This window comes from Microcebus murinus, chromosome 9 (assembly GCF_040939455.1).
Source record: "Microcebus murinus isolate Inina chromosome 9, M.murinus_Inina_mat1.0, whole genome shotgun sequence".
In the NCBI taxonomy this organism is placed as follows: domain Eukaryota; kingdom Metazoa; phylum Chordata; class Mammalia; order Primates; family Cheirogaleidae; genus Microcebus; species Microcebus murinus.
The window spans coordinates 98759621-98784391 of NC_134112.1; the positions used below are offsets into that span (position 1 = coordinate 98759621).

General features: G+C 57.1%; 1 protein-coding gene and 1 long non-coding RNA gene across 5 annotated transcripts in view; one reads left to right on the top strand and one right to left on the bottom strand.

The window, feature by feature from the left end:
- PRKAG2 (protein kinase AMP-activated non-catalytic subunit gamma 2) overlaps positions 1-24771 on the bottom strand; it is a 248261-nt gene that overhangs the window by 215483 nt on the left and 8007 nt on the right. The gene's annotated exons all lie outside the window — the stretch shown is intronic.
- On the top strand, positions 17299-23593 carry LOC105883194 (uncharacterized). 2 transcript variants are annotated; one of them, XR_001159674.2, is made up of 3 exons: positions 17299-17382; positions 19091-19222; positions 23552-23593. It is a non-coding gene; the product is annotated as an uncharacterized LOC105883194 (long non-coding RNA). The 2 variants fall into 2 exon arrangements; XR_001159675.2 differs by lacking the exon at positions 17299-17382 and adding an exon at positions 17973-18054.

Sequence of the window (24771 nt, forward strand, 5' to 3'; positions counted from 1 at the left end):
GTCCCAGTTCGTGTAGCTAAAATAAATATCTTCCCAAAGATCGAGGCTGTGCCGGGACAGGGGCAATCATAAGGCAGAGAGAGGGCAGAATGTTCTAAATGCAAAGCTCTAGCCTCAGCACTCTCCTCCGCCTTCTTTGGCAGGGGCGCAGCTAGAGTCCAAGCCCTAACACCTGTGTAATTTCCCTCTGGAGGCTAATGACCCGCTAATCGCTGTTTCTGGCCGCCTTCCCTTCACCCCTGCCCTTCAGAAGCTCCCTACTGAGTGGCTTGTGCCCGTGTAGGAGGATTATTTCCTAAAGCTAATCAAGTTCCCACCCCTGCAACAAAACCGCACAACGGGGGGCTAATGGCACATTTCTCCTGATAAAGTAGAGACCACTGGGGGGGGCAGCTTGGGGTGCTGGTGCGGAGACTGGCTGGCTGGGAGGCCTGGGCTTTGGGGGTGGACACAGCTGGGGGCCAGCTGGGAAGAGCAGGAACGACTGTCCTGCTGAAATCTACCTTTCCCTGCCCGCTCCCTCCAAGGTGGTCCCTCTATTTCTAGAAGCAACGAGGGTCACACACCGGACTCGAGCCAGCCCCCACGGCGGCAGCACGCTCGGCGGGGTCAGCGGGGCCAGGGCATTGCACAACTCCATAAAGGGCCTGGTGTCCCCGGACTTGGCTGCCCCCTCCACACCCTGCCCAAGCAGCCTCCGGCTGTCACCCTGGTTTCCTGGACATGTCTCACCTGACCTACCGGACAAGATCGCCAAGGTAGCAGGTTCCTCTGGAGCCGGCTCTGTAGACTGGCAGCTGCCAGACACATTCATCAAGCCACTTCCTAATCTGCCAGGAGGGAACACATCGTGCTGCGAACGTCCCCGACCCCTCCCAACCAGGGCTCCCTGCACCAAAGTCTACCCAGAGAACCATTGCTTTTTTTTTTTTTTTGTAAGAATCAGAAAAGGAGTAATATTCTCAGTCCCGAGCCAGACGCAGACTGACCAGAAGGAAGAAGGAAAATAGAAGTCAACTGACACTTGAGTGCAAGGCGGTGTGGCCAGGTGCCTCGGGCAGGGTGGGATGCTCGCGCTGGTTGGCAGCATAGGAGCCGTCCGTAGCCCTGTCGTCGGCCCTGGCCCTGACCTCTCTGTGCCTCAGTTTCCCCACCTAGACAATGGTGACTGTCCATGGATCTGTTATTTCCCACTCAGCAAACGCGTAGCCAGTGCCCATTAAGTACATGAGTAGTAGCAGTGAAGCTGCAACTGCGGTGGGCACACCCAGGCCTTACACTTCAATCCTGCTCGGTGGCTGAAACAGGGACCGAGGTCGTGGAAGAAACACGGCCTCAGGCCTCTCGGCCTGTGGGGCAGGAAGGCCTTGCCGACCTGGTCCTGACTGGGGTCTGGCGCTTCGGCTGGAGTTCCATCCTAGCCTGAGGGTGCTGGGCCTTGGGGTGTCACACCTGGAGTGTCACTGGGCTCTGGGAGTGGCCGGTCCTTACCAGGGAGAACCCTTCACAGAGCCTGGCAGGGACCGGGCCAGCCAGCTCAACGTGGCAGGGACTCGCCTTCCCGCGACACCACGTGGCCCAGGACACCACTGCAGAGGAAGCTGAGCACCTGTGCCCAAGGCTTCTTGGATAATGGGGGTGGGGTCAAGAGGAGGGGCCCGTTAGTTGCGGGGCCCAGCAACTAACGGAAGCATGGGAGTGCGGAAAGAGGAGCGACCGGGCCTGTCCCCTGAATACGGGCACCAGTCCTTGCAAGCATCACATTTTCTATCACATCTGCAGTCAGAAAAGCAGACTTTAAAAAGAAGACATCGTCTAAGTTATTTACTAGGGGGTGGCAGGCGTGTCTCCTCCCAGCCACTGTCAGGCACCCCGGGAGTCACCTGATGAGGCAGCCGGGCGCAGGACAGGTGCACGGGACCCAGAAGGCAGCAACTGGCCGGCCGAGGAGCCCCCTGAGACTCGTAGCCCGGCCGGCGAAGACAAAGTCGCAGCTGCCCAGCAGCCCTGGCTGCGGAGGCCACTCCCAGGGCACCTGTTCTCACAGCCCCGAGCCCACAGACACCGAGGCTCCAGCTGGTCCGCTGCAGCAGGAGCAAGAGGGGGTGTGGGATGGGAGTTCCGTGCTCTCTGAAGCGCGGACCCGAGTATTCAGTCACTGGCGTGGCCCAGGAGGACACACCAGGGCTCTGGCCCCACGATGGCCTGCTCCAGGCGCCCGGCTGTGCACCCCGACCGGGAGCCTGCCCTGCCCCCACGGAGCGCCTGCTTCCTCGTCCACCAGATGTGAATGCTGAGTTAGTTCAAGAATATAAAGTGCAAGCAGGGCGCGGTGGTTCACGCCTGTAATCCTAGCTCTCTGGGAGGCCAAGGCGGGCGGATTGCTCAAGGTCAGGAGTTCGAAACCAGCCTGAGCAAGAGCGAGACCCCCGTCTCTACTATAAATAGAAAGAAATTAATTGGCCAACTAATATATATAGAAAAAATTAGCCGGGCATGGTGGTGCATGCCTGTAGTCCCAGCTACTCGGGAGGCTGAGGCAGGAGGATTGCTTGAGCCCAGGAGTCTGAGGTTGCTGTGAGCTAGGCTGACGCCACGGCACTCACTCTAGCCTGGGTAACAAAGTGAGACTCTGTCTCAAAAAATTAAAATTAAAAAAAAAAAAAAGAATATAAAGTGCAGATACTCACCTATAGTCCCAGCTAACAACTACTTTAGTTACTAAAAAATGCTTGAAGCTCCTATCTGAGAATGTCCTACTTATGCTGCTCTTAGACCCTCAGACTTGAGGTGGAAACAGGTCTTGAGGACAGAGAATGGGTAAACCGGGGTTCCCCTCGAGATCCAATCCTGCCCGCCCCTGCTCCAGGCTGCGGCCGACCCGGCTCTGTCCCAGTTCACTCATCTGAGCGTCCGGGCGGGCGCAGGGGCCGACACACCGGCGCCTGAAACGCACACACGCAACCTGCGCAAACGCTTTTGCGGCCACGCAAACGCACAGGTGTCTGTACCTGCCTGAGTGCACAGACTTCTGGTCGTGAGCTTGTGTCCCAAGCCCCAGCGCACCTACAAATTTTGACATCAACTTACGCAGAGACACGCAGTCCACACATGTGGACGAAACTCAAAGGCCCCCGTGGCCAGAACCTGGAACGAAGGTGGCATACAAAAGCCAACGGCACCCAGCAGCGGGGCTGCGTTTCGAGTCGTAACTTCCGGAAGCCGATGTATGCCAGACAGCTCACTCCAGTTGGTGGCGTCTACAAGGAGCTGGGGTGGCCTGCCATCGCTAAGGAATACGGTGTTGACAGTGTTTCCACAGTCAGGCTGAACCATCTCATCATGGCTGTAGCTGTGGAGAAGTCTTCCAAATTTCTTGGCTTTGTTGTTTTCCCAAGAGTCTCGTAAATTGTGTCACACACGCATACGTGCGCACACACACAAACCCACGCTGATCTGCGGAGTGGAGCTGCAGTGTTGCCCTGGCGGTGTGTTTCCTAAGAGAACGCAGGGGTCTCTCCCTGCCGGTACTTCCACCCCCGAGCAGCGCGTGTGGGCGGCACAGCCCGGCCTCTGCCCACGCTGGGGCAAGCGAGGCCTCCTGTAAGGCTGGACGGTGGGTCCCTCCAAACCTCGCGCCCACATTCGCTCCGCAGTGCCGCAGGTGGGGCCTGGCGGGAGGGTCTGGGTCATGGGCGCGGGTCCCGCCCTCGGTAAAAGTGAGCTCTTGCTGTATTAGTTCACGTGAGAGCTGGGCATTTCTGCACCTGAATGTTTATAGCAGCACAATTCATAATTGCAAGGCTGTGGAAACAGCCCAAGTGCCCATCAATCCAAGAATGGATTAATAAAATGTGGTATATGTATACCATGGAATACTACTCAGCTCTAAGAAACAATGGATATAGCACATCTTATATTTTCCTGGTTAGAGCTGGAACCCATATTACTAAGTGAAGTATCCCAAGAATGGAAAAACAAGCACCACATATACTCACCAGCAAATTGGTATTAACTGAGCAGCACCTAAGTGGACACATAGGTACTACAGTAATAGGGTATTGGGCAGGGGGGAGGGGGGAGGGGGGTGGGTATATACATACATAATGAGTGAGATGTGCACCATCTGGGGGATGGTCACGCTGGAAACTCAGACTTGTGGGGGGAGGGGGGAAGGGCATTTTTTGAAACCTTAAAATTTGTACCCCCATAATATGCCGAAATAAAAAAAAAGTGCTTTAAAAAAAATTAAATAAAAATAAAGGAGCCTGGCACCCCCGCCTCCCTCTCCCATTCCCTCTCTAGCCATGTGACACACCTGTCCCCCTTCGCCTTCTGCCTTGACTGGAAGCTCCCCAAAGCCCTCACGAGAAAGCAGGTGCTGGGAGCCGAGCTTGTACAGTCTGCAGAACCGTGAGCCAAATAAGCCTCTGTTCTTTACAAATCACCAGCCTCCGTTATTTTCCTTATAGCAACGCAAACGGGCTGACACAGCTCCCAAGGAGGTTCGGGCAGGAACCTGAGGCCGCTCAGCACCAACAAATGAACCAAATACGCTCGTTTAGAATCAGCTGGCCCAAGCCGGGAAGACTTGGGCCCCATTCGGGACATCTGGACTGAACCCTACACTGTCCTCGGTGAAGCACATGCGGAAGTCCCTCATCCTCCTCACGTCTGCCACCGTGGACGTCTCGTGGCAGAAGGCGCCGCCGTCCTCGGAGCCAGGCCAGGGAGCGTGAGGAGGACGTTCACGGCAGCCAGCGAGAGCACACGAGGGAAGGGACAGCAAGAATCCACACGGCCACGTCCCTTCGGCGGCCATGGTGCAGAGTCACTGGGAAGCTTGTACAGAATTCGGGTTCCCGGGCCTCCCCCGGGCCTCCGGACTCTCGGGCAGGGTTTGGGGGACGCGCAGTGCAGGCGTGGGGAGCACGGGGAAGAAGCGCGCACCCCTCCAGGCCTTTCCCGAGGGTCTGGGAAGCCCCTGGGAGGCTCTCGTCTCACACCCAGCAGGACGGAGAAAGCGCGGGCCTGGAGGTCAGGGCGGCGTCCTCAGAGACCCACCGGTGACCCCAGGCAGGCCGGCGCTCTCCCTGGGCCTCAGCTTACTCCCCTGCAAAATGGGAAGGTTGTACTAGGTTATATCTCGTCCCTAACAATCCCTCCAGTTCGAAGCTTCTGCCATTCTGGGAAGTCGCGCGGGCTGTAAGTCAGAGGGGCTTCCGGGAAGAGCCGGAGAGGCCCCGTGATGAAAGGGGCGGCTGGATTTGGGGGGCAGAGGCGGGAGAGAAAGGGGAGCAGGAAACCTTCCACCCAGGTGAGGGCAGCTATCGGAGAAGCGCTTCTCCAACTCCAGGCCCTTCCCCACGAGTGAATCAGAAACTCATTTTAACAAGTTTTTGAGAAACGAAATAGAAACAGACCAGGCAGTACTGCAGTCCTGGCATGCAGTAGGCCCTACAGAAGCGGAAGCTGTAATTATGGTTGTCGTTATTTCTATGGCTGGTCACGGCCGAGAAGTTTGAAATACACTTACGTCCTGATGCTATTCCTTATCTATTTGCCACTAGAATGTCAGCTCCACGAGTTAGGGGTTTTTGACAGTTCTGTTGTTAACTATTTAAAGCCCCAACATCTAAAATAGTGCCTGGCAAATGCTTAATAAATATTTGTTGGGCGAATGAAACGGTATTGTTCCATGAAAATTTTGTCTCACCTATATATGCGTGTGTGTGTGTGTGTGTGTGTGTGTATTTTTTTTCCCTCTTGGGCCACACTGCTTGGGTTGAAGGTCTGGCAGGCGAACTCTGTGCCCAGGCTAGGTGTACATGTGACCTAGTGCCAGGCATCAAGCTCCCCAGGACACAGGGGCGAGCAGGCCTGGGGACCCTGACAGCTCAGCTCACACACAAGGCCCAGGACTCGCCCCTGATTGTGCCACTTTTCAGGAACCGACAGGCCTGACCCGGCCAGCGCTCTTCTCCACGTGTGGGACGTGCTGCTACTTATTCTTACAGTTTATGGGGGGCCGTGTTGAAGGTTTTCCATTTCTGCTTAGTCTTAGGATGTTTCTTTTAAAAGTAAAATTAAGTTAAAAAATTGTACTTAGATATGATAAAAGAAATTGTGCAGGTGTGAATGGCTGCACATTGGGACTACCCCAGTAGTCCCACAATGCCACCTCTGTCCCTGAGGGACACTTTAACCCAGCACACTAGAGGGAGATAGCATTTCAGACCCTGTGTGCATGTATGCACGTGTACATATGTATCTGTGCGTGTGTGTGTGTGCGTGTGTAGGTGGGTATTCTTCCACTCATCTTTGTAAAATGAATTCTACTCTTATAATCACCATAGGATGCAATAAACAGCACGTTCTAATACACTTTTCCATAGCTGGATCCTAGAGCGTTTCCACGACTGTTCTGTCGTATTGAGGAGGGGAATGGTCCACCAGAGCCTACAGCTGGGAATGACACCCAGTTGTTTTACAAAGGGATTTGTGTTTTAATGACAGAAATGTGAGTCCCCACTTGCCTACTGAATTGTCAGCAAGATCACCAAGGCTCTTAGTAGCAACCGTGGCACGGGGGTAAAGGGCTGGCTTGGGGCTGCTAGGTAACTGCTGGTGCCTGCGGGGGAATGCCTGGGAGGGGAGAAATGGTTCTGGAACCTCCCAGTGACTCCACCAGGACCTTGCAGGAAGATTTCGGCCCTCAGTGGGGGCCCCTGGGCTCCAGTGTCCCTCTGAGCACACGGCAGCATATCCACACGCCGGACAGCAGCCTGACTGTGCGGCTGATGGTGCTGGCAGAGACATTCCTCCCCGGCCAAGCATCCAGAGGAAGCCCCGGAGCCGCTGGCCCGTTTCCTCTGGCCAAGCGGTTGGTGTCGTTAGCTGGCTGGGGCCACAGGGTCCCGCCACGGGTAAAGATGCCGGTCAGGTGAGCTGCTCTTAGCTGACTTCTCCTGCAATGACCAGCTCTGTCCCTTTGTCCAAGCCACGTTCTTGCAGAACAGGGGCCTCTGAGCTCTTGTTCCTCGGTCTCTCCCTCCAGAAACGTGTACCCTTGAGGCTGGAGACCCCGTGAATGGTCTCCCCCTTGAGGCCGCACCCTGACCTTCCCGTCCCTACCCCTGTCCTGGGGCTTTGCTCATCCTCTGAGGACCTGGATGCTTTCTCTCCCAGCAGGACGGTGAGCTCCCGGGTAAACCCAAGTGTCAAAGCGCCGCCGTGCTCTGGGTGCCGGCCCAGCCCCGCTCCCTGCCCGGCATAGGAGTCTTTCTAAATGGCTCTTTCTTCTAGACACGATACTCTCTTCTCCTCTGGGGTTTCAGATGAGGAGAAGGAGGCCACCCTCGGAGGCTGGCACCTGCCTCATCTAGGCAGCCGAGGCTGGCAGCTCACTCGGGCTCCCAGAGCGATGGGGCGCTTCCTCCCAGCGCCATCAATGACGTCACGTTGAAGCTGCCACGGGCGAGTATTTACACGGCAGAGAGCAGCAGCACAAACCAGGGCAGCTATTCCAGAGAGCCGGTCGTGAAAACCTTTACCGGCGGCCCTTACACCATGCTGCCCGGGGAGCCTTCTACCCACCTCCTGGGCTGTGAAATCAAATTGCAAAGGTGAGCCTGACAAATTCAGCTTTTGTGCATGGAGCAGCTGAAACCTTGGATAAATACTGCTACGGTCTGAGTGTCTGTGTTTCTCCAAAATTCATGTTGAAGCTTCAGTCCTGATGCAACAGTATTAAGAGGTGGGCTGGGAGGTGCTCAGGCTGGGAGGACAGGGCCCTCGAGGACTAGTGTTCTTACAAACAGGCTGGAGGGAGCTGGCCAGGCCTCCTTTGGCCCTTCTGCCACATGGAGACACAGCGTTCAAGGAGCTGGTTTGGAAGCAGAGACCAGCCCCTCACCAGACAGCAAACCTGCTGCACACCTTGACCTTCCAGCCTCCAGATCTATAAGAAATAAAATACTACTATTTATAAATTACCCAGTCTTGGGTATTTTGTTATAGTAGCATAAACAGACAAACGCAAATGCCACGCATCTTTTGGTCTATCTAAAAATTAGAAACAAAAGTAAAGATAATAAAAACTTTAAAAATTAAGTGCGAATTCAGTGAGCACACACCACCTCTTTTGATCTTCACAGCCCAGGAGGCGGGGCCGGCCCAGGCGACCACCCCCACGGCTCCTCTTCCCAACTGGGTCCGTCCAGTAGGGTGTTCTGGATGAAAGGGAATTGCTTTAGGAAGTTTAGGAACTTGTGATCCCGGAATAAAGGGCCATGGCGGAAACCACGAGAACGCTGTCTGTGCTAGGGTTCAGGAACAGGCAGGGGCGTGCTGCCCTGCCTTGGCAAGGCACAGGCTGCGTGGGGACAGGGTTTTCTGATGAACGTTCTTTGGAGAAAGTTTCTGGCTGGCGTGTGCTCACTCCCACGCGGGGTGCTCCGTTCTCCTGGAACTTGGCCCCTCCCTTCTGCCAGAGTGCAAGTGATGTCAGGACGACTGATGGGGAAGGTCACAGTCGACTCTCTGTGCCTCAGTTTCTCCATGTTTCTATTAGTCTCTATGTCCAGAAGGACAGGAGAGGTGAAAAGAAACACAGAACCTGCTCTATTCGTCCCACAAGTGCAGGGCTTAAAACAGCAGAGATCCATCCTCTCAGAGCTCTGGAGGCCAGGGGTCCAAGATCAAGGTGCGGGCAGGGCCGTGCTCCCTCTGAAACCTGCAGGGCAACCCTTCCCGCCTCCTCCACTCCTGGTGGTCCCTGGCACTCCACGGGGATCCTGGGCTCGCAGCCGCAGCACAGCGGTCCCTGCCACGTGGCTGCTCCCTGCTTGTCTGCTCCTCTCCCTGCCAGGACGCCAGCCACACCGGACCACCTAGTCCAGGATAACCTCATCTTAACTGATTATACCTGCAAAGACCCTATTTTCAAAGAAGGACATATTCTGGGGGTGGGGACTTCCATGCATCTCTTTGAGGGCAAAACTCAGCCCGGAACACTGCCTCTCGCTTGCGTGCTCCAGCCTGGGGGACCTACTCCCCGCTTGGCCCCAGCGCGCTGCGTGTCCCACAGGCTCTGTAGCTGTGCGTGAAGAGGCGCTGTGGGCTGCAGGTGCCCAGGCGTGGCGACCCTGGGCTTGGGAGGGCAGTGGGCAGTCCCTGGGCAGGCAGCACCAGTGAGGCTGAGATCCCACTTCCCACCCACCAAGGGGGCTGAACACAGGCAGCTCAGTGTCCACAACCTGGGGTAGGAGAGGGGCAATGGGGAACCGGGGTGAGCCTTTTCCACACCGGGCACTTTTCCTAAGGACACTGGGACAGTGTGTGCAAACAAACAGGTGGCTCTAGGATAAGCCAGGGGGTGTGGTCCCCTTACCACTGGGTGCTTTCTTCTGGAAAAAGCCATCAATTTACCTGTTGATTTAAATCAGGAAGTAACCGATCGGCTAATGTGATAGCACCTCATCATAGAAAGGGAAGAAATGAACCTTAGGCAGAAGGGTAACTTGTATGCTCTGGCCCAGAATAACCTCCTTTGGTGGGTAGTCCTGTCATCGTGGAGGTGGGAAACTGACCTCAGAGAAGTCCTGGTCCCGGCTGGGTAAACCAACACCAGCTCACACTCAGCAGAGTCATCCGAACCTGCACTTGAACTCAGGTGGATGGATTCCAGAACCCCTGGGTTCTCCCACACTCCTTCCCACCCACCCCACCCCCACCATCCCATGTCCAGGAAATATGTCCCCTGTGTCCTTCCTCCCCCCACTGTCCCTGCCAAAGACCAGAGACCGATGCTCTCAGGGTTGGTTTGCAGTAGGCAAACCGACTCAGCTCTGTGAGTTTTAACTCGGTGTCTATTTTAATGCCAAAGATCTAATCCCCACCCCCTGCCCTGCCCTCAGGTGCTGCCGGCCTCACTGAAATCAAGTCTGACAACACAGAATAAGACGCTGCCACCGTCTGTCTGACCTAGGCCAGTGACCCTCCCTCCAAGGCTGCGGCCGGCAGAGGCATCCCAGTCCCCAGCCCGTGAATGGAGCCGCCTCGCGAGCTCCTCCGGCGAACGGTTCTGCCTTCTCTTGCCTGAACCGCTTTAGCCGAGAAACGAGTCTCTTCCATCCTCACTCCCAAGACAAGGGTCATCTAATGTTCCTACCAGCCCAGGAGGGAAACAGCGCAAAACAAATGCGCACACACACACACACACACACACACACACACACACACACGAGGCAAAGAAAAAAGAAACACAAGCCGGTGCCAGAGTTCGGCTTGGTCGTGACAGTGTACATTGGTGCCTCTTCCTGTGAGAGGCCAAAACCACAGCTTTCCGGAACCACCGGTGAGTTTTCCTGCTGTCAGAATGCACTTGGGCATTTTGCTAAGAACGAGTTTTCCCGGTTTGAGGCTGGCGAGTGTGGGGCCTCCCGCCAACAAATCGCTGTGCTGTCGCCAAGCAGCCTCGCCTTTTCTGGAAACTTCTGGGTCCCCACTCCCCCACACCGTGGGCGCCTCTGCCAATGGCAGCGGCCCTTCCGGCCCCGCGCCTGGGTGCTGGGCCTGGGCACCGCAGCAGGCCGGCGTGGCCGAGCCGCTCTTCCCGACGCTGCCACGCATCGGTGCAGGGTCTGCTACCAGCGGAAATTTCCACGCTCCCCTGCTCAGCAAAAATCACAGGCTTTCGGTCTCGTCACCGCTGCCAAGGCGTTAACCATTAACCCTGCCGCCCAGGGGAGGGCTCCCCGCCCCGGCCCGGCCCCGCACGCCGGTGAGCGCTCAGGGCACCGGAGGTGGATGCTTCCGGAAAACGGGCGGGGAAGGCTTCCTTCCAACAGACACCCCTCCACTCCTCACGCCCAAGCGCCCCGCTGTTTTATCACCCTCTGTGGGACGCACGCATCTCCGCCCCGTGACTCCGAAGCATACATGCCCCTCGCGCCCCACTGCCCCGCGAGTCAACACGTGACCGGCCGGGCCACCCTGCGCGGGCTGTGGGGGCAGAGGAGCCCTCTGCGGGCCAGGCCCGGAAACGGGACGGGAGGCTCGCACCTGCGTCCCTCCTCACTTCCCCCCATGCCTAGAAGAACACCTGCCGAGAAGCAAACTGTCGGTAAATATTGCTGGATGAAAGGGCGAGCGGAGGGATGCGTGGTGTCCAAGCCCCCGTGCACGGCCTGCCCGCTGCGTGTGGTGCCAGGGCAGACGGAGACTCCGGTCAGGGGCTCCCTGGGGACAGAGGGGACAGAGCTCCATGGGGGCAGCAGGCTCGTCTGCCCTGCGCTGCGGCACTCCCAGCGCCGGGACCAGCACCCGGGGCCCGGACGTTAGTCAGGGCACGTGGGACCGGGAGCCCCGGGAAGCCACGGAACAGGCTGAGAATGCGGTTTGCGGATCGAGAACTGCCCCAGGAGTGCAGAGGTCCCAGCCCCAGATGCCTGTGGGTCCTGTAGGAGCACAGTCACCTGGAAGCGCTCCCGTCCTGCAGAAAGACTAGGGAGGAAGTCGGGGAGGCTGCACCCCGCGGCCATCGGCCTGGACCCTGCACCCCACGAGAGCCGGCTGAGATCTGACACGCCCTCACCTCCCTGGGGCTGGTCCATCTCATGACCTGCACGGCCGGCCGCAGTCAGGAGGGGGGACACCTGCACTCACGCACTGCCACCCTGCCCGGCCCGGCTGCTCCAGCCGGGACTCAATGTCATTTCACCCTGAAAAGGGGGACAGCTGCCCCCAGCGGGTTCCCAAGAGTTCCCCGCCTAAACCTTGTGTCTCCCGACGCGGTACCCAGTCAGCTTCCTGCGTCCCTGGCAGAGCCTGGCACCTGGGAGATGCTGGGGTGACAGCTTTTTCTCTTAAACTCCGTAAAAGTGGCTGTGACAAGGCCCCACGGCACAGCGGCACAGCGTCTCTGAGAAGGAGGAAGAGGCCGCGCAGCTGGATTGATGCCGAGGGAGCCCAGAAAAGGGAGGAGTGAACAAGTCGGTTTCAGCTAAGGGAGAAAGCGTCAAAATGACAGGTGCGTCCGTAAAATAATTCACACTTTTTGAACTTAGCTGTTTAAAAGTGATTCTTCGATATGTATCTTCAAATGGTAGTTCTGGCAATTTTATGTGGTGGGTGGGCCAGGTATTAGGCTGAACTCTGTAAGCTTATAATTTTTGAGGTTAAAAAATGGTCAAATATTAGATGTTCCACATGGTTTAACCTAAAATTACCAACCGCTTCTCGAGGCTGAGGACACAGGGCACAGAGAAGAGAAAGGGTGGTTACAGCTCCAACCGAGACCTTCTGGCCCCAAATCCAGGCCCCTCCTACTACGCCACCCTGCCTCCCACCGGAACGGGGACAGTGCCCGGCCCTCCTCCACGACACAGCAAGGGAAACTGGAACGGCGGCCGGCCCGGGGCCTGCCTGGGGACAACGGGTGATTAGCCAAGACCCCGAAGGCAAACCCCCTCCTTTCACCCCAGCAAGCCCCCAGCCCCCAACACCGCCGTGTGTGCCCAGCCTGGGCCGGAGCGTGGGCCTCTGTCCCTAACTGCTGCTGTTTCTCTAAAAATCACCTCAAAAAGGAAGCGCCAAGGAGCCTATACAGCATCTATGTATCTCTACTTACATGCCTGTCTCTCCACACACGCGCAGGCGCACACACGCATGCACACGGAACCCTCTCACTTAAGAGCCCGCATCCCTGAGCTGTGGGGGTGCAGAGGTGCTGGGGCTCCGCCAGGGCTGCATGGGAGGCCATGGCCGGGGGCCTCTGCCCAGGGTGTGGCCTCCCTGGGCGCCACTGTGTGCTCCTGCTGGCACGGCACGGGCAGGTGCAGGCAGATTCGGGGTCCCCGGGGGAGGAGCGGGGTGACATCCCGGAGGGCCCCGGCAGTGGGAGCCCAGCGCCCAGCGCACCGACATGCAGCCCGAGGGCTTCACCGTGGTGCCCGCCACGCGGCAAGGCAGGCCAGAGCCACGGCTCCGCGTGCGCACAGTGGTGCGGGGCTGCAGCTCCAGGCTCGAGGAAGCCGCAGATCAGGGGGCCCGGGCTTCGCGGCACACCTGCGACGCTCACACCTGCAACGCTCACACCTGCGACGCTCACACCTGCGACTCTCACACCTGCGACGCTCACACCTGTGACGCTCACACCTGCAACGCTCACACTTGCCATTCTCACACCTGCAATGCTCACACCTGCCACTCTCACACCTGCAACGCTCACACCTGCCACTCTCACACCTGCAACGCTCACACCTGCCACGCTCACACCTGCCCCGCAGGGGGGAGAGCCAGGGAGCCATGCAGCCATGGGCTCCACAAGACCACGGCAAAGGAAGGAGCCAGGACAGCCTCGCCTGGCCCATGTGGCTGCGGGTTCCACATTCTGGGGCTGGGGTGGCCACCCACACCCCGTTCCCACATGTAACACTGTCCACACACCATCACCCCCCCGCACACACACACACACACACCATCACCCACACACACACCATCACCCACACACACCATCCACACACACACATACCATCACCCCCCCACATACCATCACCCACACACACCATCCACACACACACATACCATCACCGACACACATCATCACCCACACACATCATCACCCACACACACACCATCACCCCCACACACACCATCACCCCCACACACACACCATCACCCACACACACCATCACCCACACACACCATCACCCACACACACCATCACCCACACACACCATCACCCACACACACACCATCACCCACACACACACACCATCACCCACACACACCATCACCCACACACACACCATCACCCCCACACACACCATCACCCCCACACACACCATCACCCACACACATCATCACCCACACACATCATCACCCACACACACACCATCACCCACACACATCATCACCCACACACACACCATCACCCACACACACACCATCACCCACACACACCATCACCCCCCACACACCATCACCCACACACACACCATCACCCACACACACACCATCACCCACACACACCATCCACACACACACATACCATCACCCACACACACCATCACCCACACACACACCATCACCCACACACACACCATCACCCACACACACCATCACCCACACACACACCATCACCCACACACACACCATCACCCACACACACCATCACCCACACACACACACCATCCACACACACACACATACCATCACTCACACACACCATCACCCACACACACCATCACCCACACACACCATCACCCACACACATCATCACCCACACACATCATCACCCACACACACACCATCACCCACACACATCATCACCCACACACACACCATCACCCACACACACACCATCACCCACACACATCATCACCCACACACACCATCACACACACACACACCATCACCCACACACACCATCACCCCCCACACACCATCACCCACACACACACCATCACCCACACACACACCATCACCCACACACACCATCCACACACACACATACCATCACCCACACACACCATCACCCACACACACACCATCACCCACACACACACCATCACCCACACATACCATCACCCACACACACACACATACCATCACCCACACACACCATCACCCACACACACCATCCACACACACACATACCATCACCCACACACATCATCACCCACACACACACCATCACCCACACACACCATCACCCACACACACACCATCACCCACACACACCATCACCCACACACACACCATCACCCACACACACCATCACCCACACACACACACCATCCACACACACACATACCATCACTCACACACACCATCACCCACACACACCATCACCCACACACACACCATCACCCACACACACACCATCCACACACACACACCATCCACACACACACATACCATCACTCACACACACCATCACCCCCACACACACCATCACCCACACACACACATACCATCACTCACACACACCATCACCCCCACACACACCATCACCCACACACACCATCACCCCACACACACACCATCACCCACACACACCATTACCCCCACACACACACCATCCACACACACACACACCATCCACACACACACACACCATCCACACACACACACACACCATCCACACACACACACACCATCCACACACACACACACCATCCACACACACACACACACCATCCACACACACACCATCACCCCCACACACACACCATCCACACACACACACACACCATCCACACACACACCATCACCCCCCCACACACACCATCCACACACACACACACCATCCACACACGCGCACACACACACCATCCACACACACACAAACACCACCATCCGCATGCTCACACCAGCCACACACACACCACCGTCCACACACTCAACACTGGCCACACACACCGCTGCCACGCACCACGGTGGGCACGGAGACGTGCTTGCGAAGCAGAGACGCCGCAGCAGCAGGGGCGCGGCGGAGGGGGCGGGGGCACGCGGGGAGCACGCGGGGGCGGAGCCCGCGGCAGGGAGCGCGAGAGCCACACCACGCAGCTCCCGTGGAGGGAGCCCTGCTTTGCTGCTTGCTGAAGCGGAAGTCACCGAGTTCCGGAGATGCTTATTATTCCCCGTCTTCACTACCGAAAGGACGCCTGCAACACGGGCACATAAACTATCTGAATAGAAGGGAAAACAGTAGCAGCAGCAAAAGAAAGAAAGGCAGGGTCCCGAGTGAGGTCAGTGCACAAAAGCCCCGACGCCCCACGTCCCTGCCTCGTACAGGCCACACGTCTGCTCGTGGGGTTTCTCCAACACATGAAGAAGGATGATTCTTTTAAAAATTATAGTTCACTCAAGTTTGCTCCCTGCTAAGCTTTTTATGATGTCATTTAACTCTATGACAACCTGCAGGCCGATATTCTTACTGCTACCTTACAAACGAAGCAGCTCAGGTTCGGAAACAGCAAGGAGCTTGTCCAGGGCCGCACAGCGATGGCCACCTGGGCTCACATGTGGGCCCTGCTCCTCACCAGCGACGCCCCTTGGGCAAACGACTCATCCTACCTGAGCCTCCGCTTCCCCGATTGTAGAAATGGGGCAACAGCAGGAACCCGGCAGAGGCAGTCATGGGTCAACGACAGAACATGTGGAAGAGGCGGGCCTGGTGCCAGCACCAGACACAGAGCTCGGTGGGCACCCACGTCTGGGAAACACGCAAGCCAGCTACACACACGGCAGCGGTGACTCCACTGGAGCATGGCTTGCCCCGCGTGTGCCACGCCGTGCCATGCCTGCGCCTTGTTGGCCACTGTGGCCACCGCCAGGAAGAGAACTGGGTCTTTCAAGCCTGGGGAAATCCAGCTCTAAGGAGACAAAATAAAGGAGCAGAAGAGACACAGGGCAGGAGACAGAAGAAAGTGTGAAAGGAGGAGAGAGAAGAAAACGGAAGACGACGACAAAAGAAACTACTGGGTTGCAGCCCACAGTCTATTTCTTTCAGCTCTATGTAAAAGGTGGTATCTTTTAGGGCTCCGAAGACACAAACGAGCATAACTTTCAGAACCAATATTAGAAAAAATCCTAAGACCCATCAATTCTCAACTAGCTGAGGGCGGATCGTTGCTGTAACGAATGCCCGCTGTGGACTCAGGAGCGTGGTTAGCCCACGGGGGCCACGAGACAGGTGAGTCCTGGGCCTGCCCTGGGCCAAGAGAGTGGCCAACACGCAGCAGCCCGCGGAAGACGGTGTGAGAGGTCAGAGCCGGGCAGAGTCAGTGCTTTTTGCTGGGTGACAGCCAGGACCTTTTTTCTCCCGCTGGCTCCTGGCTGCCAGACCCCCAGGAACATGGCAAATGCTGGGGGACGGCGGCGTGGGGGGACAGCGGCCTGGGTGGGCTATTGCCAGCCTCAGCCCTGGAGCGTGGAGGCTGTGCCCAAGCTGGGCCGGTCAGAGCTGGACGTACCAAAACAAAGAAAAAAAAAAACGGCTTCAGACTAACATGACTGTAACTTGCCCATTAAAACGGTTGGGAGTGAACACCCTTCTCCCCGGCGCGCATGCTCCCGGCGCACGCCGCCTGCCAGCACCATCTGCCCGGCTCCGCAGCTGTGCAGCGTGTGGGCGCGCGTGCCAGACGGCTCCGCCTGACGCCGGCTGCGCCCGCCCGTGGGCTCTGCAGCGTAGACTTTCCCGTCTCCAGGTCGGGGGCTCACGTGGCCGCCGCGGGGGTGGGGGGGGCGACGCCCGTGCACGCTGGAGGGCGCTGGGTCAGGAATACCGGCTCCTGCCGAAGCTGCCGCTGCTCTCCCTTCCCTCCGCGTCTGACCGCGACCGTCGCGGGGACCTCGCTGGAGCACCAGACGGTGGGCACTGCCGTTCCTTCCACCTCCCATGCCGCGCTGAACTGCTGTGTCATGTCGCGAGGAAGGAAGGGGCTGGAGGAGACGAAGAATAGCAAGTCCCGCCCCCTCCCCCCCCCCGCTGTTCCCTAAGGGGTCCGGTGTGCCGTGATGCGCCTCCCCCACGCCTCTTTGGGAACCAAGGGCGCCTTCCCCTGCGCAGGCCGCCTGAGCACCTTGCCCCGAGGTCACCGACAGCGTGTCTCCAAACAACTGTCCCCAACCCTTACGGCCATCCGGGGCCACCTCCCAGGGTGGACGGCGGCCCTGGCTGAGACCGCGTGGCAGCTCAGCTCCTCCTCCCGCACCGGCCTGCTCCGGCCGGCCCAGGGCTGACCCCGCGCCGACCAACGTCTCGATTGGAAGGCGGCTGAAGCCAACTGGCTTCTCGTGGCTTCGAGAAATATGAGGTCGTTTTACACTTTCATTTACGTGTACCCTGGAACCTCCTGCCATTTTCGGTATCCGCATATCATGAAGATCTTTGCTCAGGGATTAGACTGGGTGGGTTTTGGTGGACAGGAGGCCCCAGAATATGTATTCTCAGGAGTCAAGGTGCTAAATATCCCCAGGAGACCCCTGCTAGATGGAGCAAGGAGAAGAGCGCGAAAACGTACTAACCTGATAAGTTGATCTGTAAGAAGGCCAGCGGCTCATCACCTCTTCTAAACCCTAATGTCCTAGCCCGGGAAACATACATTCTCACAGGGCCTTCCCACCTATCTCCATGCGTGGTGACCTACCAGCGTCCTGACAGGTCCACGGTAGAGGGACACAGAGGCAGGCAAGACTCCAGAGGTCCTCAAGTCACCATGTTCTGCTTGTAGCTAATGCTTGCCAGGGAAGGTTTCTGTACCCACCACCCCACCTCTCAGCAGCCCCACCCCAAGACGTGGCCTTCAAGTTCCTGCCACGTGGACCCAAGGCCATTGCTATGCACTCTCAGTTAAAGGCTCCACACCTTCAGAACTAGGGGCTCCCGCTGGCTTTCCCTCTGGGCTCAGGGCCTTGGCCTTGGACCATCTCACTGCAAATAAGGAGACCTGCCGAACAAATTTATATGTGTATTTAGCCAGAGCCTTACAAGGGATTAAAAAGGAATTCACATTCAAATGTATAATTAAGAAATCACTTCCCTTGAAAAGAATAAAGTTATCTTAACCTGGGGCCATTCCCAGAAAACCTAGGGTGGGATGGTGGCCACAGCGAAATTCTTAGGGTGGTCCTCCCCAGGGGACACCCAATGGGGGAAGGGAAACCAACCCTTCTAGAGCACAGGCGTCTTGCTCTTTATCTGTGGCATCTCATTTTATGTCCCCCAAATCTTGTGAGGAGGGGATTATTATCCCCATTTTACAAGTGAGGAAACTGAGGCTGAGAGAGTGTCAGTAAAGTGCCCAGGAGGGCACAGGAAGCCAATGGTGGCACTAGGCTTGCAACTTTGGTCTCCAGCGCCCAAACTCATGCTCCCTCCACCACAGCCACCCATTCTCCTGCTCACACACAGGATTCTGCTCTTGAGAATCTGATACGAGTGACGGCTGGGTCCGTGCCTGTCCCCAGCAGCTGGATGCTCCTCCACCAACAGCACCGGGGGCTGCAGAGATCCCTGGAAGTGGAGAGGCCCACGGGGCTGGGCCAACAGTCCCCTCCCTCTTTATTTGCGCTGCAGGCTTGATGTCAGTGGAGGTGCCCGGCCAGTCTCCAATCACAGGACCACCGTGCCATCTAAACAGCTCCTGGCAGATTTATGGCGCTGTTGCCAGTCAATTAGCCTGAGCAAAAGGCCAAGTAACTGTCCCAGGTAGGAGATGAAAGAAAAAACAACGAACAATAATGTTCCTAAAATTTGCCCTTTTTAAAAATTTTTGTTTATTTTTTTTAGAGACAGGGTCTCTCTCTGTTGCCCAGGCAGGAGCGCAGTGGTGAGATCGTAGCTCACTGCAGCCTAGAACTCCCGGGCTCAAGCGATCCTCCTGCCTCGGCCTCCAGAGTGCCTGGGACTACAGGCGTGAGCCACCACACCTGGCCAAATTCGCCCTTTTATTGAACCAACAAGACGTGATTTGTCTGAACGTTTTCTCTTTAGGATATGTGGCTCCCCTAGTATTTGTAAATGATTGATTTCACCCAGATTTCTCTAAATTAGTTCACAGAGTTAACCAAGCATTTCATTCTCAGAGACTGCCACACGGCTTTCCCTCCCACCCTGCTAGTTTGGCTTCTGCATTTCCTTACCACCATCATCATCAATGCTAGGGTTGGCCGTGTGCGGCTTCCTGGGGCTGGGACGTGACAAGGTATAGACGCACACCATCGTTAAAGGATCTTACGGTTTAATTAAGGAGACAGGCTGGACACATCAAAAGAAAAACAATAAGACGCAGAAAGAGGTGGTGTGGTGGGTGCAGGTGCTGGCCACCAGCACCAAGCTGAAGCTGCCCCTGCAGAAGGACCTGGCTCAGCCAGGTGCACATCCCCTCCCTGGGGACGGCGAGAGAGTACAAAGGCCTGGCCCTCTCTCCCCAATCTGGGACAACTCTGAAGGGCCCTCCCAGTTCCAGAATGTTCCAGGGGGCCAGCGAGGGCCTGTGTTGTGAGTGCCTCACAGCCCAACTTCTCCCTCTTGCCCAGTCCGGCTTGCTTTCCTTCCCTGCCACGGAAGGCCCGAAGCTGGCGGCACAGAAGCCTTGGCTGAGAATCACCCTCAGGGCAAGGGCACACAGCTCCTCCCAGGGGTAGAGCGCCATTTAACAGGAACACAACTGACACGTCCATCTGACTTTGCGCCGTGCTTCATCACTGCAAAGTCTCCGCCTGCAGCCAGGCCGAACTCTGACTTGAGCCTTTCCTGAAAACCCATGGTGCCGCGTCCAGCGAAGGCAGAGGAAAGCGGTGGCGGGAAGGGAGCCTGCGGCCTGGGTCTGTACGCAGCACGCCCACAGCCCTCGTCTGGAGCCAGCGCAAAAGAGAACGGCTTTCGCGCAGCTTCCTGACCTCTGGCAGAGAGCCACGGGCCAGGCGGATGGGACTGACCTGTGGCCATGACACTGGCCTGCCGGAGGGGCTCTCCTCTCTCCCCCACGTTCCTCCAGGGGAAACCCCGAGGCTGAAACCTTGCTGTGCCGCTGGCAGCCATGTGACTCTGGCGGTCGCTTCGCCTCTCCTAACCTCCTCTCTGTACAGCGGTCCAGGAGGCAGCTTCCGTCCCCTCTGGCTCCCAGGGGCCACCACGTGTCCTCTGGGCCGTTACCACACCTGGCAGCACCCGGCAGGCCCGGCACAGACGTCACCTGGCCAGGTTCCTGCCCTAGGCCACTTTGGTGTCACTGCCTGACATTTCCCTCTGTCTCTGAGCCGAGAATATTCTGTTACCTGTGCCCCGAGGTCATTTCAGAAATCTCAAAATACACTGAACAAGCAAAGGAGAGTGGTGAGGGGACAAGGAACCTCTCTGTTCTCCGGATACTGGCTGCTCCCCAGGGGCGGAATATCTCCTGGGACACTCACTCATCTTCGGCAGCAGAGACGGGAGGGTTCCGGTGACACTATCAAACACCCAGCTTTGCAAGGACATGGCTCTCCTGACCTCTGCACACCCCTCACGCCCCTCAAAAGCCACCGTCCTGTTTTGACAAAGTTCCGTTTCCTGCAGTCACGGCACTCCACCCAAATGGAGACCTAGACTCCAGCCCTTTTTTAATGTTTATATATTATATAATCTACATAGTATATATATCATTTAAATAATATGCAATATTGTTTGATACTATTAATCACACCATACATTAATGTGTTATATATGTAAGCAGATCTAGACAGCTTAACTGACTGATCCATCTCTGGTCCCTGGGCTTATGACCTTGCACTATGACCTTGAGCCCTTCCCACGCTCTGTCCCTTGAGTCTGAGCCGTGTGACTGGCTACGGCCAGTGGCTTGACGAGCCCTTGTGCTTCAGGCTTGCCCTCTTGCTGCTGGCCGGACGGCCTGCTGGACACAGGGCTCAGCCGTCCCCTTGGCCCAGCTGGCGTGGAGCCAACCAGGCGAGGGGCGGACACGTGAGCAGGCCGCCCTGGGCCCCTGCCCCCGCCGAACCGCCAGCTGGCCACAAAGCTCAGTCGAGCCAGCCCGGGCCACAAGCACTTCTCGGCTGACCTAGAGAACGGTGAGAAAGGATAAACGTCCGCCGTTACAGGTCACTTTGCTTCTGGTGCTTTGGTAGCAGCAGCAGCAGCAGCAGCGGACTGACAGGGTGACGGCATGCCCGAGGCTCGGCCTTGGCAGGGGAGGGGGAGGGCCATGCCCATCCTGGTCACAGTGATGCCCTGCGCCGTGCCTGGCACACCCGGGCTTGTGGTTAATGTTGGATAACTCAGAAGAAGTCCCCCGGACACCTGACAGCAGAGCCACCAGGATTTCCTGAGTCCTGGCTTAGTGTTTATTCCAATAGCCAGTTATTTAAGAAACAAAAGCAAAACATGAGAAAGATGAGCCAGAGAGAGCGGACCTATGAAAGTACGGAAGAGAGCTTATTCATTTCTGAGATGAGAACAGAATAACCTTCAGTGACCTTCATCTAAAAAGGCACCAGAGGAAGAGCACGAAGCTTGATCCCCCAGGGGCAGGCCACCGAAGGCAACAGCATGTGCCGTCTCCCCTGTGCCCACCACACGCGGCGTCTGTCTGGCCCGGCCATCCGTCCTCACAGGCCCGTCCTACCCCCAAACGGCTGTGGCCATTCACAGGCATCCGGGCCTGGCCTGAGCAGAGATGCCAAAACCCAACCAAGACACAACAGACGTTTTTTTCTCTACAGGTAGGGCGAGAATGGCCGTCAGCCATAGATGGCCTAAATTCCTTTTTTTTTGGATAAGGATAATACGACTCATAACAGCAGTAGTGATACTTCACTGGATTATTGAGAGACAAAAAGAGATGGCTTATACAAAAGCACACATCTGGCAGATGGCACGTGCTCCATCAATATTAGCTAAATCTGATGACAACGTGCCACTGTGATGGTATCTGGTAATCAATAACATCGAGCAGTCATCACCGCCACGAGTGCGACCCCCATCAAGCAGTACCTGAACTGCGCAGAGGAACGGTGCTCTCTGGGCGCTCTTTACACGACATGCTGCAGGCGGGAATGCGGCGGAGGGGACGTTAGCTTCAAGCCCTCGACCCAGGGCTGTCTGCATGGCCGATGCCGTGCGCAGGGTGCAGCCAGGTGGAAGGTGTCCACGTTAGTCCAACAGACAGACAGCTGCTTGGAGCTCGCCTGCCGGTCTTCTGGAAGCTGAGCGGGTGACAGAGCGGCATCCCTCCCCACCTCTCTGCTCCCGCGGCTGCGGGACACGGCGTCTCGGTGGCTACACAGGAGGGATGAGCATGGCCAAGGCGGGTGCCGTGGGCCAGAGAGCAGCCTGGGCCCTGGAGCTGCCACTCCAGCCTCCACCACGTCCTCAGTTCTCTCCCAGCCCCATGCACGACGGTGTCTAGCAGGGAAGGGAGGGGGTGGCGGGGAAGAGCCGGATCTCGGGAGGAATGCAGCCGAGGAGCTGTGGACGGTGGAAAGCAGTGGCCCCTTCCTGCGGCCTTGACTACTCTTCAGGCCGTGCTGCGGTGGCCTCCCCTCGGCGCTCTGAGAACGGAGACTGCTGCCCCTGCTACGCTTAGATTCGGCTCCTGGGGCTGCCGTAACACAGAGCCACAAACTGAGGCCTAAACCAAGAGAAGGTGTTCCCTCCCAGCTCCTCTGGAGGCCAGAAGTGTGAGATCAAGGCGTTTTCAGGGCCATGCTCGCTCTGGAACCTCCAGGGAAGGGTCAGTCCCTGCCTCGCCCACCTCTGGTCGCCCCACGTTCCGTGGCCTGTGGTGGCATCGCTCCAGCCTCTGCCTCTGTCTTCACAGGGCCTTCTCCCCTCTGCCTGTGAGTCCACGCTCCCCTCTTCTTATAAGGGCACCAGGCATTTGCATAGGGCTCACCCTAATGGCCTCATCCTAACTTACATCTTAATCACATGTGCAATTCACAGGTACCCGGTTGGGGGCTATAAAACTTCAACATACTTTTTTGGAGACTACAATTCAACCCTGAATAACACTGTTCATCTTTGTACCTTCAACAGCTCAACCCTCAACGGTGCCTGGAAAACAGACCTCAGTGAGCCCCAGTCCCAGCACTAGCTGTAAACACGGTTCTTGGCAACTCTTCAGCTCTCCATTTCTTTATTTACAAATTGAGAAGTTTGTGCCCTATCTTCTATAATTCTTCCCTCGTCCTGTTGCACGCTTCCTCTCCACCTCCCCAGCACAAACGGAGGTCACTGCAGGGCTCCCCACCCCGCTGGGCTCCCCTGCCGCGGGAGGACCACAGGGCTGCAGGGCTTCCCGCCACAAGGACGGGGCCTCTGCCTCGTGGACAAGAGGCTGGCACCCTGGGGAGACCGAGAGCAAATTGGTGTTTGTTGTATGTTCATCAGCAACTTCGCTGCCAGGGCAGAGAATATCAAAACACAGAGGCCCTGGCAGAAGCCCCAGCGCCGGGGTCACACTCGCCTGGTCTGTGACAGGCCATGGGCTGACAGAGAGGGCTTCCTGTCGACAGGAAGTAAAGGATGGAGATCGCATTATTTTCAAAGTAGGTAGTGGAATAAAGAGATGAGTGAGATTCCAATTAACCATTTCAGGGCAGGGTTAAAACAAACAGTCCAACCCGGGGTTCCTTCTTCCTCTCCGGGGAAGCACAGCCAGTTAATACGGAACCACTGGCCAGGTGCCGTGGCTCACGCCTGTAATCCTAGCACTCTGGGAGGCCGAGGCGGGCGGATTGCTCGAGGTCAGGAGTTCGAAACCAGCCTGAGCAAGAGTGAAACCTGTCTCTACTATAAATAGAAAGAAATTAATTGGCCAACTAACATATATAGAAAAAATTAGCCGGGCATGGTGGCGCATGCCTGTAGTCCCAGCTACTCGGGAGGCTGAGGCAGGAAGATTGCTTGAGCCCAGGAGTTTGAGGTTGCTGTGAGCTAGGCTGACGCCACGGCACTCACTCTAGCCTGGGCAACAAAGCGAGACTCTGTCTCAAAAAAAAAAAAAAAAAAAATACAGAACCACTGCCTCAGGCCTGGCTGCACAGCCCATGCAACCAACAGGGTGGCAGGGGGTCTCCCGAGCATTCCCGCAGTTGAGCCCAAGGGACACGGCTTCCCGCTCAGGTGGCTCCTCTGCTCCTTTTAGACCAAGTTGCGGTTAACGGACCAAGCAAATTCAGGACCCTGCTGCAGTTCGGCAGCTCGGCACTTTATCTGCCTTTGCTTGGTTCACATCTTAAAAGACATCAAAATTG